This window comes from Chinchilla lanigera, unplaced genomic scaffold (genome assembly GCF_000276665.1).
Source record: "Chinchilla lanigera isolate Chin_1 unplaced genomic scaffold, ChiLan1.0 scaffold00074, whole genome shotgun sequence".
NCBI lineage: Eukaryota > Metazoa > Chordata > Mammalia > Rodentia > Chinchillidae > Chinchilla > Chinchilla lanigera.
Window position 1 is genome coordinate 5,445,301 of NW_004955475.1, and position 16,189 is coordinate 5,461,489.

General features: G+C 40.0%; 1 long non-coding RNA gene across 1 annotated transcript; it reads left to right on the forward strand.

Annotated features, from left to right (window-relative positions):
- Nucleotides 1-9,121: 9,121 nt before the first annotated feature.
- On the forward strand, nt 9,122-13,985 carry LOC106146360. The gene is made up of 3 exons (XR_001230766.1): nt 9,122-9,252; nt 10,891-10,985; nt 12,973-13,985. It is a non-coding gene; the product is annotated as an uncharacterized LOC106146360 (long non-coding RNA).
- The last annotated feature ends 2,204 nt before the right edge of the window (nt 13,986-16,189 follow it).

A 16,189-nucleotide genomic window follows, 5' to 3' on the forward strand; every position in this document is an offset into this window, starting at 1 on the left:
TTTTTTTTGGTTTTTCTCCGGTACCGGGAACCGAACTCACGACCTTGCGCTTGCCAGGCAGGCACTTTTGCCACTGAGCTAAATCCCCAGCCCCGAGAATAATTTCTAAACCAGATGATGATCTGGTCACTGTGCCTTGTATGTGCATATGTATATCAAGTTACAAGACTATAACCCATAAATAAGCACAAATATTTATGTCCATTAAAAAACAAAGAAATATCTGCTGAGTCCTCAGGTACAGAGACACTAAGGAGCTGAGGGTCAGTGTAGAAGTTAATGTTTTTGTTGATTAGGAATTCATGATAATTTGGTGACATTGGATAGAAGGTTCAATGCAAAAATAAGAACAGTAAAGAGAAATGAAAGCTAGGTTATGGTAGATAGGGTAAGAAGTGAAGCAATCTATGGAAACTACCTTTTTGAGATCATTTTGAGTGGGTGCTGGAAATTTACTTGTAACTTGAATATGTCTCTACACTGAGATCAAATGTAAGGGACAATGTAAGACGATGTCCAAGAAGAGGCCATTGTGTTAATAACTTTTGTGAGAACAGAAGTGGGAGTGGTAGATTCCAGTTCTGAACCTTGAGAGGTTCATAAGAGGCACCAGAGGTTGAGGGCTACAGCTTGCAACTCAGCTAAGAATGTTTGGAGGAGAAGTAGGATTAAGGGAGAGGAAGCTGACAAACCACAATAGCCATGGTTAAGATGAAATGTGAGGATTAACTTCCTGCCAGAGAAGCATAACTCAGGGCAAGAGAAGTAAGACAGTCTCTTTCTGTGTGACCTCTTAAAATTTACAAACAATTCTGATTTTTAAAAAACTGGTGTGGCCCAACTTTGAAGTAGTGGAGGAAAGTTAAATAGTCCTTCCAACTGGCATGTAACATCAAAGACAATAGGAAAGTTGACTTGAGTTTCAGCTCAGCTGATTACTGAATGTCTTGAGATAAGTCTTAATTTGAGCACTGTGAAGTTCTGTTTCCTCATCTGTGAAGAAGGGACAAACACCCACCTCTAGAGTGGTTATGATTACACAAGAGGATGTGTATAAAATGCCCAGCACAGTATTTGCGACACACTACTTGCTCTTCACTTGTTGGCTCCCTTCCCCCATTTCCTCTGCTTCTTCAGTCCTGTCAGCATGGCATCCTGATGTCTTCTCCAGCATCCTCTTCCCACTGCTTGCTGTCTTTCCATTTTTCACTGTTAATTATATGAGAAAGCCAACATATAAATAAAGAGCAAAATAAAAGATAGATAATAGGAAGTATGGAGAGCTTTTCCAAATGGAAAGAGGAATAAGAGATGGAGGGATTGGGGAGAGAAGAAAGGGAAGGGGATGAAAATAATAGACAATTGAAGACAAAAATGGAAATAGAGCTTTTACAAATGGGAAGTGAAACAAAAGTTGGAGGAAGCAGGGAGGGGTGGGAAGGGAAAGGGACCTAGAACGAATGGAGATGTGTTATGTACATGTATGAATTCCCCATAACCAATATAATCATTGTCACTGCAAACATGTACTAAAAAGATACAAAGGCCTGTGGATACTGGGAAATCCTTACCACAGTGTCCAACAGCTGACAAATAGATTCAAGCTGATCATAGGGGCCTCATCCCCTTTGCCCTCTAGATACATTGCCAAGACTTACAGGTGAGCTAGGCAGCTTCTGTGTGTCTAATGCCATCAGTAAATCATAGAAGCAGGCATAGCATATAATTAGAGGCATTCACAAGATCCAAATGTTATATTTCCTTGTTAGGGAGAGATGACTGCTGAGAGCACCGGCAGGTCTCCCTACAAATCGCATGGGGACTCATATTCAAGCTCAAGGGCAACATCAAAGGAAGCTTCATGAAGGCTGCCCACAGAGGCCTAAAATATTGGTATTATCATTTTACAGTTTAGGGAACTTTTTTTCCCATATGTTAGGTAAGGATATAAAATATATGCAAAATAGGTAATATCTATAATGTAGTGATGTTAAATAGCAAATAATATTATTTATTATAATAAAAATAACAGATAATAAATAATATAAGTGAATATAACTAACATTGATGATTTACATAGCTATAATATTACATACATATACAAAGCCCAAAGAACATTACTTAGTCTGGATCATCTTTTAGTTCTAGTTTTAAACATCTTTGAAGAAAGACTTCTCTAAACTCTTCTACTAGATTAGGTTTACTATTCTTTGCTCTCATAACACCCTGTACAGTATTTATCCTCAATAACACTATTGTATTTGTGGGCTTGTTTGATGACTGCCTATTTCCCCCATTTGAATATGAGTTACAGAAAAGCAGGCCCCCTGTCAATATTATTATTTTGGTATCTGGGTCACCAAATCAATTGACAAATCCGTAGGAGAGTGCTCTTAAAGACCATCTGTTTCACCCCATCTGTAAATGGGGAGACTGATACCCAGAGCAAAGTAGGAAAATTCTCAGTGTCACACTTCAAGCCATGGCATAGCTAAGCCTGGCACTCAGGTCTCCTGGCATTCCAAGCCTGTTATTCATGAACCTTCAACCTTAATTGCTTGTGTGTCCTTGGTCACCAGGAAAGAGGATCAAAAACAAAAATGGTCCAAGCTCTCATAATTTGCATGTCACCTCATTTTCTGGCCAACATAAAGATAGAATTCTTTTTCACCAACAAATACTTATTGAGCTCCTGCTATAAACAAGGCAGTTGTAAGCATTAGGGGTATAATTATAAGTAAGATAAAACCACTGCCCTCATGGACCTTACATTCTAGTAGGGGGTATAGATGGTAAACAAAAATATAAAACTCTAGAGACAAAGAGCAAAGGCAAATGACAGACTAGTGGAAATATCTTTACTTATTACATATGAAGGTAAATCTCTAACGTATAAAAAACTCCAAAACTCAATTAAGAAAAAGAAGTCAATGAGTAAGATGTGATACGAAGCCAGGCTGCATGCCTGTGATCCCAGTACTCAGAAGACTGAAGCAGGAGAATCCTCAAGAGTTCTAGGCCAGCATGGGCTACAGAGTGAGTTCAAGGCCAGCCTGAACTACACAATGAGACCTTGTATCAAAAAAAAGCCATAAAGAAATGTGATACTGATTTTTTAAAAATGCAGTTTTGTTCCTTGTGACTATTTGCAATAGGCTATTGCGAGTTGGTTCCTCATTTTCTTTCTTTCTTGTCTATTGAAAACGGTTCCCTTGTAGAAACTCTTAGGTGGACCATTGTAGGAGATAGATAAGAATGGTTGGTTAGGATCACTCAAGCTATTTTTGTCATTAATAGAAGCTCCTAAAGGACTATGACCAGGAATTAGGAGAGAGAGTGAAGATTAAAATCAATTTGTTTTTCTGTGTTTAAAGAACTCTCTGGAGTTTCCATTTTATCTACTTCAGTTATTTTGTCTTTTTAAGAGCTAAGCAAAGGTCAGTTTGAGATCAGCTCCTTCCCTAATGGTTACAAATTGAAAATTAATGAGGTTTTCCTGTATAAAACTGTCCTTGTAGACCAAAATGGTAGCTGGCTTGAATTTGACATTTCTTAAGCAAACAGATTACTGCAAGATTCCTATCACTCATTGATTGTGACATGACATTTAAATCCTGGCTGTACCATTTTCTAGTTTTAACATAGCATAACTGGAACCTCAGGCCTTCCTCTACCAAATAAGAATAATTATTGTATCTCCTTCATAAAATTATGGTGAGGATTTTATAACCTAATATATGTAAAGTACTGGAAACAATGCCTCACACTTAATAAGCTCATAATATTTGTTCATTGTTATTATTACAGTAAAAAATGGTAGGTCTAAGTTCTCTGTTTTCTTCCAGGATATATTTGGTATATTGGGTAGGTCTTGAGGTGCAATATTTATTCAATATTTATTCAATATTTATTCTCCTACATCCATAAATATGAAAATGTTCATAGGCTTGTATCTATCCTGTTGTACCAGTAGTCCCTCTATTCACATGAGTTGACCGTATCCTTTCCTACCTCCACAGTAGGACTCAGGTCCTTTCTACTTCCTGCTTCCTGGAATGCGTTTCTCTCACTATTGATCCTATTATCCTTCAAGGGTCTTTAAGATGCTTCCTCTTTTGGGAATCCAAGACCAGTTGTAAATAATTATTCTACCTTCTTTGTCTTCATTAGGCTTGGCTATAGAAGGGCACTGTGCTGTCTGCGCCCTCTCTAGCTTCTCACGTCTCATTGGGTAAATTCCAATCCCAAATCCTCAACAGAGCATACCAGGCTTCCTTCAGTTTGCCCCACTGAATACTCGCTTTGCGTTGTTCTTTCCCTTGCTCACTTTATTCCGCGCTAAATCAGCTTTCTTCTCTTCTTGAAGTATGCAAATTATTTCTCATGTCAGGGCCCCTACATATACTATTTCTTCTGATTGGAAATGTTTTTTGTCTATTATTCACTTGGCTGCTTCCTTTTCATTTTTCAGTCTCACCTTAGAAGTTACTTCCTCTGAGTGGGGAGATCATTCTCAAAGATGAAGGGGATCAAGAGATGGAGGTAGTGGGAAGGAGGTGAAGGGGTTAGGTAAGACAAAACAAGAACTGGGACGTGTTATGCACATGTACCAACTCAATGCAAGGAATGCAAACGTTATATACTACAAACATGCACAAAAAGAAAGGGGATTAATAGACGATTGGAGGGGAGAAGGGGAGGAAGGCAAGGAGTGGTGAACCAAGGAATTAAGAGGCATTATGCATATGTACCAACTTGCCGCAGGGAATGTAAACATTATGTGCACACATGTACTAGTAAACTAAAATCAAATTTAAAATATTAAAAAAGGTTACTTCCACCGAAAATTTTCTTTTACCTATGTAAGCCTGGTGGAGTAGCTTCCTTTGCTATGTGTTATCCCAAGTCACTGGAATTCTCACTTTCTTGTCACTCTTACTTATAAGTATTTATTCTGTCGCTATTTTCTACCACACTGTGAGTGCCAAGAAGGAAAGCCTTTGATCTGTCTTGTTCACTTCTCTATAGTGAGTGCCTCATTCATTATATAATTTATTCATTGAATGAATCTAGTGCAGACTCATTATAGAGATAGAAATATGGAGGGCAAAAGGCAGTGAGCGATTTGCTCAAAGTTACACAGAGAATCAGAGTCAAAGAAAAGACTGTGTTCAGGTCTCCTGATGACTTGTGCAGTGTTCTTTTCATGCACTGTACCTCTACTATTCTATTCATTCCTTATATGTACTTATGTAGCAGTCTGACTTCTGGACGAGGCTATGAATTCCTTGAAGGTAGGGAACCACATCTTTTACCTGCTCTGGTTACTACGGCAGCTGAAACCTCATATAGCAAGTGAACACTGGAAATATGGCTAGTCTAAATTGAGATGTACTGTTAATGATTGTTTGTATTGTTTACAAGTTAAAATAACATTTTGGATGCATTGGGATCAGTAAAATATGTTATTGAAATTAGTTTCACGTATTTCATTTTTTAGAAATTAAAATGCAGACATTTAAAATATTTATTTACTGATCCACTTGAAAGTAGCAATAATGAACACATTGCATGTTAACATAACATTTTATGTGAAAGTATTGCCCTTTAAGCAGACTCCCTGTCTTAACTGTCAGTTTGTTCCACCATATTCTTGCAAAATATTAATATGGCTATTAGAATATTTGTAATTTATATTATATTTTATTATGTTATTATATATTCCTGTTCTGTTGTACATTTATTTTTCCTATTGGCACCAAACATAAAGATTTGCAGTTGTTCAACACTCCCTTGTTCAATTAAGTTGATTAGTAGTTAGTGGGTTAACTGATGTCATTTACCTTGTCAATATCACCGGCTTTGTGAGGAGCTGCACATTAAAACATGTTCCCAGGCTCAGGTGTACAAGAAATTATTTAATTCTTGACCAAGAATATTCTATGCATTACACCAGGCTTTGGGTTTCCTCTCAGAGGAAGCCCCTGTGCAACGCTATGCAGAGCAATCACCAGAGTTGAGATGTAATGTGTGCTCAGAGGAAGTGGCCATGGCTTTGCAATTGTCCTTGGGGCCTCTTGAAAGGTTTCTGAAAGTAGATGAGGGTGACTGATCAGAGGGATGAACTCAAAATAAAAGGAGGCTTTCCAAATTTCTTCATGGAAGCAAGATAAGCTAATGAGTGTGGGTAATTTTGGCCATAAAGTCTCCTTCTTATGTTTATCCATTAAGTCATTCATTTATTCACTCGCAATTCTAGAGAAACTAGTTTATTCCTCACCCTAGGATGACAGTAGGGGATCGGAAACAGTCCTTACTCTGGGAAGTTCTTTGTCTCCTGGGAGAGACAGATACTAATAAGCATAGTGCAGACAGGGTTTTTTTTTAGACCAGAGGGGAGTAAGATAGAGAACAACTATTGCTGGAAGTGGTCAGAGAAGGTTTTCCAAAGACAAAGAATATCAATATTTTTCTCTCTGTCCTTTAAGATTGTGCTAAGTCTTATTCTTTTAAGACTCTAATTTCTAATTTCCATCATCTCTTGTCCCTCACTTTGAAAGAATTGTATCTTTCTATCTACTCCTCTGATGGCACATTATACCTTTGTGAAACCATTTGTCACATTCTGTAGGGGGATGCAGTTCTCTGAGTGGATGTCTGTTACCCTTCACATCCAGCCTAATAAATCCCTCCATCTGATATGGTGACTGAGGCTCAGACAGGGTGTGTGGGACCATTCAAGCTTAATGAATTACAGAGCTGGCCCTATAACCCAGGGGTTACAGTCTAGGGTCTAAGACACAGGCGCTCTTTCTCAGTGTTTTTTGTATTCCATCACTAAATGAGTAAATGAATGTGTCAGTGTCTGTCCCCAGCATTGCCTGCCTAGTCCCTCTGTCAGCTCTCAGCTCTCTTCCCTTCCCTCTCATCTCCCTCCATGAGAATCGCCATGGCAAAAGAAAAGCAAAGTGGGAGGTTTCTTTGAATTTTTGTTGTCCTCAGCAACAGTTTGCACAGTCAACTGTTAAAAAGAGATCTCTTTTTGCTTTTATTGCAAACTGGGCCCTTTCCATTGTGCTTGTGTTGGAGAGTAAAGAGGAACTCCAAGACACTCAGTGTCCTTTGTTCTAATTCAGTCACTCTGCATAGGTGGTATAATTTGTGAACCCTTCTGATTTTAATATTCCTTCCGGGACCTACCTGCTATGGGGCTCAAAATGGACAACCGCAATTACTCCTTTAAGTGAAAGCATTATCTTCAGTAAGGCCTTGTTAAAAAGCCAGTGGAGTACCTTAACTGACAGAGCAGAAAAAAGAGTGGGTAGCTGAACTTAAATTTCTATAGTGTGAGTTGAAGATGGTCCTTTCCTGGCAAAGTGCCCACAGGACCATTCTGCTTCTGTCTCAAGCTTTAGGCAGAAACCAAAACTGAACAGGAACTTAGTCTTTCTAGAAGCTAGATCCGGGGAAACTAGTCTCAATGCTTAAACTAATAAATTATTCTGGTAGGAGGAAGTTTTCTGCAGAGTAATGTGAGTGCATGTGAATTCCTTTCCCAGGCTGTCCCCAGAGCCTTAGGCTCTGCCACCACAGGGTAGCCCAAAGTGAGCGTAGAGGAGCAAGCACGGCGCGTGTCATAACAAAACCTGGAATATTTTAGTTGCAGAGGCAACTAAGGCCATCTAGTCCAGCCTTGGTGGCTAAGTACGTAACCAAGGCTCATGGGCTGAAACAGAGTTGGTATTAGGGCCCAGAGCTCCTCCTCCAAGGATGTGCTCTTTTTTCTTAGCATAAGTATATAACCCTGCTTGTGGTATGGACAGATTATTTACCAGACTTGAATACTACCCAGGGCCCTCCTTCAACCTGTGTTGAATATTGCCTATGGCAGCACTGCAATCATTAATGGCTACCCCAAGGACATCTTGAAAGCATCTCACGACTTGCCCTTCTCATTCTCTGTGTCATTAGAATTCATGACGGAGAGCACTGCGTGGTGGAACCATCATCTTTCTGGCTGTAAATGGGAACTTCTGAGGGACTGAAAACATGAGGCTGTAGGAAACCACTTACTTTCTTTTAATATTCATATCCATTACTCCCCCTGAAGGTCACAGTTGAACTTAAGGGCCTGTACTGTCTATTCTTTCTCAAGGCCAACTATTTTTGTCTCTTTTTATTGTAGTCAATGTGGAAAGGAGGGAAAAACCCTAACATTTGGAGTCCGAACTTCACTATTTTCTAGATTTGTTTGTTCAGACTAATAACTATTTCCATGTGCATCAGTTTCCTTACCTACCAACTAGAAAAATTATAATACCACATCAGAGGGCTGATTGTTAAGTAAATGAAACAATGTCCATAAAGCACATAATAAAGCGATCTAATAAATGTGAATTTCCTTCTTTCTATTCCTCTGTAAATCACTTGGATGTCAGACTGTGACTTGTGGCTGTAGCTGCGCTAGTAAGGGCAGTTTTATAAGCATGTGAACTGTGCAGTTTCACTAATCTCCATCCTTAGAAGGACACCACACCACACTTGGTTTAATGATCTCCTGTCACCCTCTTGAAATTCCTATTTTTTATAAGGGGCTTATCACTTTAATTTAGTACTAGGTGCTGAAAATTTGGTAGGCAGTTCTGTGTACCAGAAGAGCAGTTAGAGATAAACGGGGTATTCTAGAGCCATAAGTCATTCTGATAGTGAGAAAATACACGATTTAGACTTGATAGAAATGGGATCAATACGCAGCTTTGCCACTAACTTGCTTTGAGATGTTGGTTATTTCCTTCAATCCCTCATTGATTCAGTTTATCAATTATGACAACAGGGATTTTGATTAGATAACGGAACAGCTCTGACATTCCAAGATTCCCTGTTACTCAGGGAAAACCTGAATAAAGGCTAGGAACAGCCCATGCTTTCTGTTCTCCCTCTCTGCAGCGTGGGGAGCCAGTGTCTGGTGGAGGCTGGCTGAGACTGGGTGGGGATATAGTAGTGGGGACTATTGCTGCAGTAGCAGGCCCTTTCACAACAGCCCTGTTTTGTCACTTTGTACCCAGATTTCCGTTGGCTAACCTCAAGCCTATCTTCCTCGTTTCTGTTTCCTCTTCAGGATACCAAGGGCCCTACAAGACACATGACCTTCCTGCTCACAACATAAAGCTCAGTTCTCTCTGGCCTCTACAGTTTGGCTCAGCACCAGGGAAGCCATGACCCTCCAAGAACAAAGTGCCGCTCCAATGGCAGGTATAGTATCCATTTGCTCTCTTCTTGGATTACGAAGCTGGGGCAGTGTCTATAGTAGCTGGGGTGACTTGGATCTGCTCATCCCATTCTTCTCAGATCCTCTTCAAGGACTGAGGTTCAAGCATGAGACAGATGAAATTTCGTGCTGCCTTTCCATCTAGAGGTTTCTAGCGGTTGGGAGAAGGGGGGATAGTATTTTTTACTAAAGGACGATGTTTATTTAGAAGACAATAAAATTTTCTTTAGTCTCAGGAGTCAGGAAATTTGAGTAGCAATCCTGGTTTTGTCACTTACCCTAAGTTTATCTTTACAACGGTCCTTTCTCCAGGTTAGGACTCAGTGTTTGATTCTCTTCTGCAAGGAATAAGAAGAGACTCAGTGTTTTCTTTTTTAAAGAAGAGGAAGAGATGGATTCGCTGGAGGCTGTTTAAAAATTTAGTGTTGATATTCCTTATTTTGATAGGTGTCATCCCTCCATTGAAAAAGATGAGAGTGGTCCTTGACTATATATCTCTAGGCAGGGCTTAACACACCCAGGAGGAAAGCTGGTAGTGATACATATATATATAGTATTCTCTGAGATGTATGACTCAAAGGTGAAATGCTTTTCTATTTTTAGTCTTACACTTGACTGCTAATATTTCAAAACTAAATGGACCTTTTGAAAACATTTTCAGTCGGCCTGGGGATTTAGCTCAGTGGCACAGCACCTGCTTGGCAAGCACGAGGTTGTGAGCTTGATTCCCAGTACCGGGAAAAAAAAAAAAAAAGAAAAGAAAAGAAAACATTTTCAAATGGGAGATAGTGAAGTCCAGAAAGAGGAAGGGACTTTCCTAAAATCACTCAATGAAACTGTGGCAGAACTGACTCTTTAGTTTCCAGCCCCGTGCCCTGTCTGTTCTATCCTAGGAGAACCGAAACAGTAAGAGGCAGGGACTTCCCTAAAATTGTCCCAGTTTATCCTCCTTAATCTCGAGCCAGTCTGTATTTTTAGTCACGGTCCTGATGATTTTTTTCTCAACTCACTTTTCCTATAGTTTATTTATTCTGGGTAAAAAGATTCCCCACATGTTTATTTGTGCCTTCATCTCCAAGCCTATCCTCCCCAATTCCTTTCTTTAAAACTGGCCTATCCTTTGCCTCAAAAATAGCAGCTTTGTGGAGCTCTCCAAAGGAGGATTTATATTACAAATGAGAACAAATGATGACATTTCATATACTTTAATGGACCAACAGGAAATCTTTAAGAGTCCCACAGTTCACCCCATGTAGTTATTCATTTCTTTTTCCTATGTGTCTGGTCAAACTTTCTCAATTGTATCTTCTTTTGCTACACATATTCCATTAGAAAGTCATGGACTAAAATAGCAAAAGTGGAAATAAAAGCAATCTACTCCCAGCTCAGCTGCTGAATCCTTCACTCAATACTGGGGCAGCATTGTATATAAAGCTTCTGGTCTTCTTGAGGTGAATGACACCAGCAAGGACATCCAAGAGGTCGCACATAACACCAGGTTATCTAGGTCTTCTTCCTGAAGCTAGTAGGCTATGAAGGCAATGATGACAGAGGGAGCTTATCAGTCTGTTTCTTTACCCGGCCACCGCAACTCAAACTCAGTAACCAGCTTCCTTGGCTAGCTTCCTTCCACAGCTTCAGCAGCCGAACCAAAGACTCCTTGAACTCCTATGTAAGAGGGTCTGGAAAGCTCAACAATTTCCAACAACCCTACCAGGTAAGTTTTCTTTTCCCCATTTCTAGAGAAGACAACTGAAGCTCAAAGAAAAACTTGCCCCAGCCATCACTGCCTTGTTGGTGGTCAACACTACATTAGGACACAACTCTCTTCGCTTCTTTCCATTACACTTTATATAGTGACCATGGATGCTGCTTTAGCTGAGAATCACACTTCGGAATGCTTTAAGGTAGATTGTATAGACAGAGAAGTGGGGATGTGGGGAAGACAGTTGAGATCCTTACCTTTGAGATCACTCCCAGATGTCAAACTGGAGGGGCGTATCACCCCTTTATATTTAATGAGAGAGTTAAAAAATCACTGATTATTTCTTGCTGAAAAATCTCATGGGAGGGCTGGAAATATAGCTCAGCTGTACAAGCACCTGTGTAGCAAGCGCAAGGTCTTGAGTTCTATTCCCAGTATCAAAAGCCAAAATGAAACAACAACAACAAAAAAAACCCACCTCATGGGAAAGTTTTATATTCCTGGTAATCTTGGAGTATTTCTATTTTTCTTTTTCCAAGATTATCAGGAATGTAAAATTTTCCCATGAGTTTTTTTTTTTTGTTTTTTTTTTAATCAAACTCAGGACCTCGCACCTGCCAGTCAGGAGCTTGTGCTGCTGAACTATATCCCTGATCCAGTATTTCTTTTTCTCATGCCACTATTTAACATAGACCAAATATTTCTCACAGATCAACTGCCAGAACTAGGAAGGGCATAAGTTTGAAACTTATAGCCTGGCAATTTAAGCAATAGGATCTGGATATTATCAACTCTGAAAGAAGTTCCAGGCCTGACCCTGGTCCTGGCAGCTTCTTTATTATCTGATGGTTATGAGTTAAGGATCGCAGTGTCATCTGCAAATTCCACTGTCTGGTTATTCCTCTTCATCGCTGTGCTTCTCCCTTTTCCCAGGGGGATGTACAAAGCAGAGAGGCCAAATGGGACCAAAGTGAGGAAAGGTACAGGGCAAAATGGGGATGATGTAAGGCATAATTCCTAGCTGCAAACAATTTACTGTGTGACTTTAAGTAGCTCCTTCCCCAATATGAAGCTTCAGTTTCTTGTTTAAAGTTTTGAGTGAGTGAGACTAGATGATCTCTAAGGGCACTTATCTTGCTTCCATTCTTGGATCCTTATGGAATAAGGAGATCATGTCAGAGAGGGATGAGGCCATAAGAAATGTCTGTCATTTCACTCCCAATTCTGTTAAGTCAATTTCCAGTAGCTCCTGTTTTACTTCTGCTGGCACAGCCATCATTTTTAAACATTTGTGGTATATTGCATACTAAACTAAGGCCTTCACATGCATTAGCTCATGTCATTCTCATGGAAAATTTAGGAGGTCAGTCTCGTACACATTTTTGTGGTAGTAGTGATTGAACTGAGCTACATCCCTAGTTCTTTTTTTTTAAATTTTAAACCAGGATCTCACTAAGTTGCTAAGTTGTCTAGACTGGGTTGAAAGTTGTGATCCTCCTGCCTCAGCCTCCCAGAGTGTGGGATTATAGCAGCACATCTAGCTCTTTATACATATTTTGTGGAAAATTAGAGCTCACAGAGGTGAAATAATTCATCTAAGGTTGGCCAGCTAGTTAATGGTAGAGGTAGGATTCAAGTCAATGTTTAGGTGCCTCCCCTACAACACCGTGGGAACATAGCTTGGGAGAACTGGGAAGAAGGGAGAGCAAGGACACTGACTCTGGAGTCTAGTCCCTTCTACAAATCACGGAGGAAGAATGATGACCAAATTATCCCCTCTGCTGCATAGAGAAACCCACTGAACCTTGGAATCCCTGGAAATGTTACAGCTACTCGGGCCATAGGAACCCGGATGAGCACTTAGGATCCCTCTTCTGGTTAGGGGCCTTATGCCTATTTTGCTCACTTCTCTGTGTTTTAGGTGATCCTTTTAACCTCTGCAAGTTCTCTGAGGCTCAACACGTACTTCATCACTGCTTCCCCTTCTCCTTCCTTGCAGGATATCTTCCAAGAAAGTCTCACCATCCCACAGAAGCCCTCCACCTGATGTCCTGCAGTGCCACGCTCCGTGTATTTGACAAGCTGAGTTGGACACTCCATGTGGTAGAGTGTCAGTTTGTCAAATACCCCAAGTGCGGCACGTGCCTAGCAGCTCCAAACTGGGGCCGATTGGATGCAAGAAACCGACTGCTGGTTGGCTAAAGGATGCTCACCCCAAACCAAACTTTTCCAAGTCATATTTCTGAGATTTTGAGGGAACCAAGGCACGGCAACTGAGGGTGTTGAGGTGAGGGGGTGAGGGCGGTCTCTGAGCTCCAGCCCTGGGCTGTGTCTACACACATTTTGAGAACGCTGGGAAGCACACAATAATCTTTAAAAAAAGAGGATATGGGGACACAGGTGTTCTTAAATTCTTTTTTTATTCTTTTCTTCCTTCACATTCCCTTTCCAGTCTTACAGCCAGGACACCAGAATTCTCACACAATTTTTATGGCTTATGTGACAAAGCAGGTCACAGAAATTCACTTTCTCCTCACTCGTTCTTACCTTCTAAACAAATTTTGACATTTCCCATCTTTTTGCTTTTCCTCTTTCCTTTTCTCCTTCTCAGAACATCTGTGTTTCTCCATGCCTGTCCATTTCTGCTCTGTATTTCCTGGTCCCACCAAAGTTCAGTCTCTTGGGGACTTTTGACAGTTAAACTATGCTTTTACTTTCTTCATTCACAAAACACTCCTTGCCTGTGTCCTGCTATGTGCTACTATATCTCCAACCACCCAATATAAACTTTTAGATTGTCACTGATACTTGTCACGGGGGTATGCTTGAATTCCCCATTACATGTGAGCTTCTAGAAGGTAAAACTCTTTAATTGATTGCTGCTTCCCCTACAATAGCCCATTATTTTGATGTAACAAAACATTTAGAGGCCGACCATATAGCTCAGCAGCATAAGTGCCTTCCTGGCAAGCACAAGGTCCTGAGTTTGATTCCCAGTAACCCCCCAAAGCAACAAATATTTACTGAATGATTCATTTTCTATTATTTCATTAGCTTTTGGTCTTGATTTCTTTTTCATTCATTAGTTTTCCACCTTTGGGCTAAATGCCACCCAGGATTTTGTGAAAAATATCAAACTGTAAGGAAGGGGTAAAGGAAATGGGGGTAAAGGGATCAAAAATGAAGACATGTTGTATTCATGTACCAAGTCCCCAAAACAAGCATAACTGTTGTATACTACAGACATATGCTAAAAAAAAAAAAAACAACAAACTTTGGATCCCAAAATGCTATAGGGTGTGTGAGGTAGCAGCCAACGTGGAGGTTTTTCTTCCTGAGAAGGGCCGGAGCTGGAGGAGGAGTGCAAAATATAAATTCAGAAGCTGAATGAATTTTGGAATATGTTATGCAAAGTTATACAGTTACTTTATTGCAAGATTTGTAGAGCCTTTAATATTTTAATGGTGCAAATAAATTTGACTCACATGTGCAAACTTTGTATTGTCTCCTTAGTGTGAGAAACTGAAAGAGTAAATAAGATCCAAAATGTATAATAGATATGGTGAAATGGGAAGAAACTGGTCAGAAAGAAAGAGAAACTAGGATGGGGAAAAGGAGGAAAGAAGGGAAAAGCATATATATATATATTAGTTATGATAGTTATACCACTAATCTCTCTTGGTTCATTGAAAACAAAGAATCGTGCTAATATTATTTGGACAATTAACTGTCTGTATCTTGTACTCTGAGTAACTAATTTAAAGATAGCAATATGCAATGTATCAACCATTGTCATTCTCCTATTATCTTGTGATGAAACTTTTTTTTCTCTTTGAAATAAAATTTTAAAAATATTTTAATGTTGCATTAGAAATCTCTAGGATAGAGCTATAGAATGAAGCATTTTCCGTGCCTATCTGATCATAGGAATTTTTTTCCCATGGGTCATCTCCTGGGTCTAACATTCTATGGAACAAAAATTGAAAACCTTTCTTAGAGAAACTTCTTAGCTTCTCTCTCTTATGAAGATATTCCTTTTTTTTTTTTTTTTTAAGTTTGTACTTTCCCCTGAACAGCTACCTGTTAAGGCCAGTCTCATGTTAGAAATTCACCTTTTTTAGCTGTCCAGAAACTTTTTGCTATCACTTCACTTTGAAATCACTTACTGGCATGGACTCAGAGTTGTTTCATGAAGGAAGCTGGGGTTTCCACTGAGTGTGGTTCTTTATTTCAGAGGTTTGCAAGCATACCAAGGAAGAAAAAAAAATAACTACTCCTTTCACAAACCATTTGAAGATAGTATCTAGGGATGAAGAAAATCCTTAAGTTTTGACCATGGACTTGGCAGGTTGATGGATGTAGAAGTGGAGGGCTCCTCTTTGTTCACTTCATGTACTATTTAGACTTCTGTAATCACCCCTAAAAGTGACAGATCTTAGACAAACATGAACCGCCCCTGTGACCACACTGGAACCAGAAGTGGCAACATGGCAATTTCCATGACAAGCGAGGAAACTGATTTGACACAAATTACATGGGGGAAAGGGAGCAGTGTGGACTTGGCCTAGAATAGGTTCTTACAGGGAAGCTTGATTACGCGCGCGCGCGCACACACACACACACACACACACACACACACACACACTCATGCACAGACTCCTAACCCCTGCTTGAAGAGAAAGTCTTCACATTGTAGAAAGGGGTCAGAAGCTAGAGAAGATGACCTATGGGGAATAAAACTAGTCCAGTGGTTTAAAGAAGTGGAAATCCTTAGGGATGGCATATATATAGTTTGATTTTACATTTCTTTATTTATTTATTTTTGGTACCGGGAATCCAACTCCGGACCTTGTGCTTGCCAGGCAGATGCTGTGCCACTGAGCTATCTCCCTGGCCATACATAGTTTGTAAAGAAATCCTTCATCACTGTATGTATAGTCCCTTTAGACAGTAGTAGGGATTCTTCTTTGTAAGGCTTCCAGTTGACCTGGAAAGCATCATCCAGGTGGAGCTGGCAGAATAGTGGCGGATAGAATGGAAGCCAGTAGCTCACTGTTTAATCAAAGAGTCATTATAATCCAGCTGGGGCTACCCGTGCAGTGAGATAGGGATGGCACTGGTGGGAAGAAGAAAGATACAAAACCAAAGTGTGACTCATACTCCCATATTAACCAGTTTTACTTTAATCACACTTAGTACCTCCTACCACACCTTGA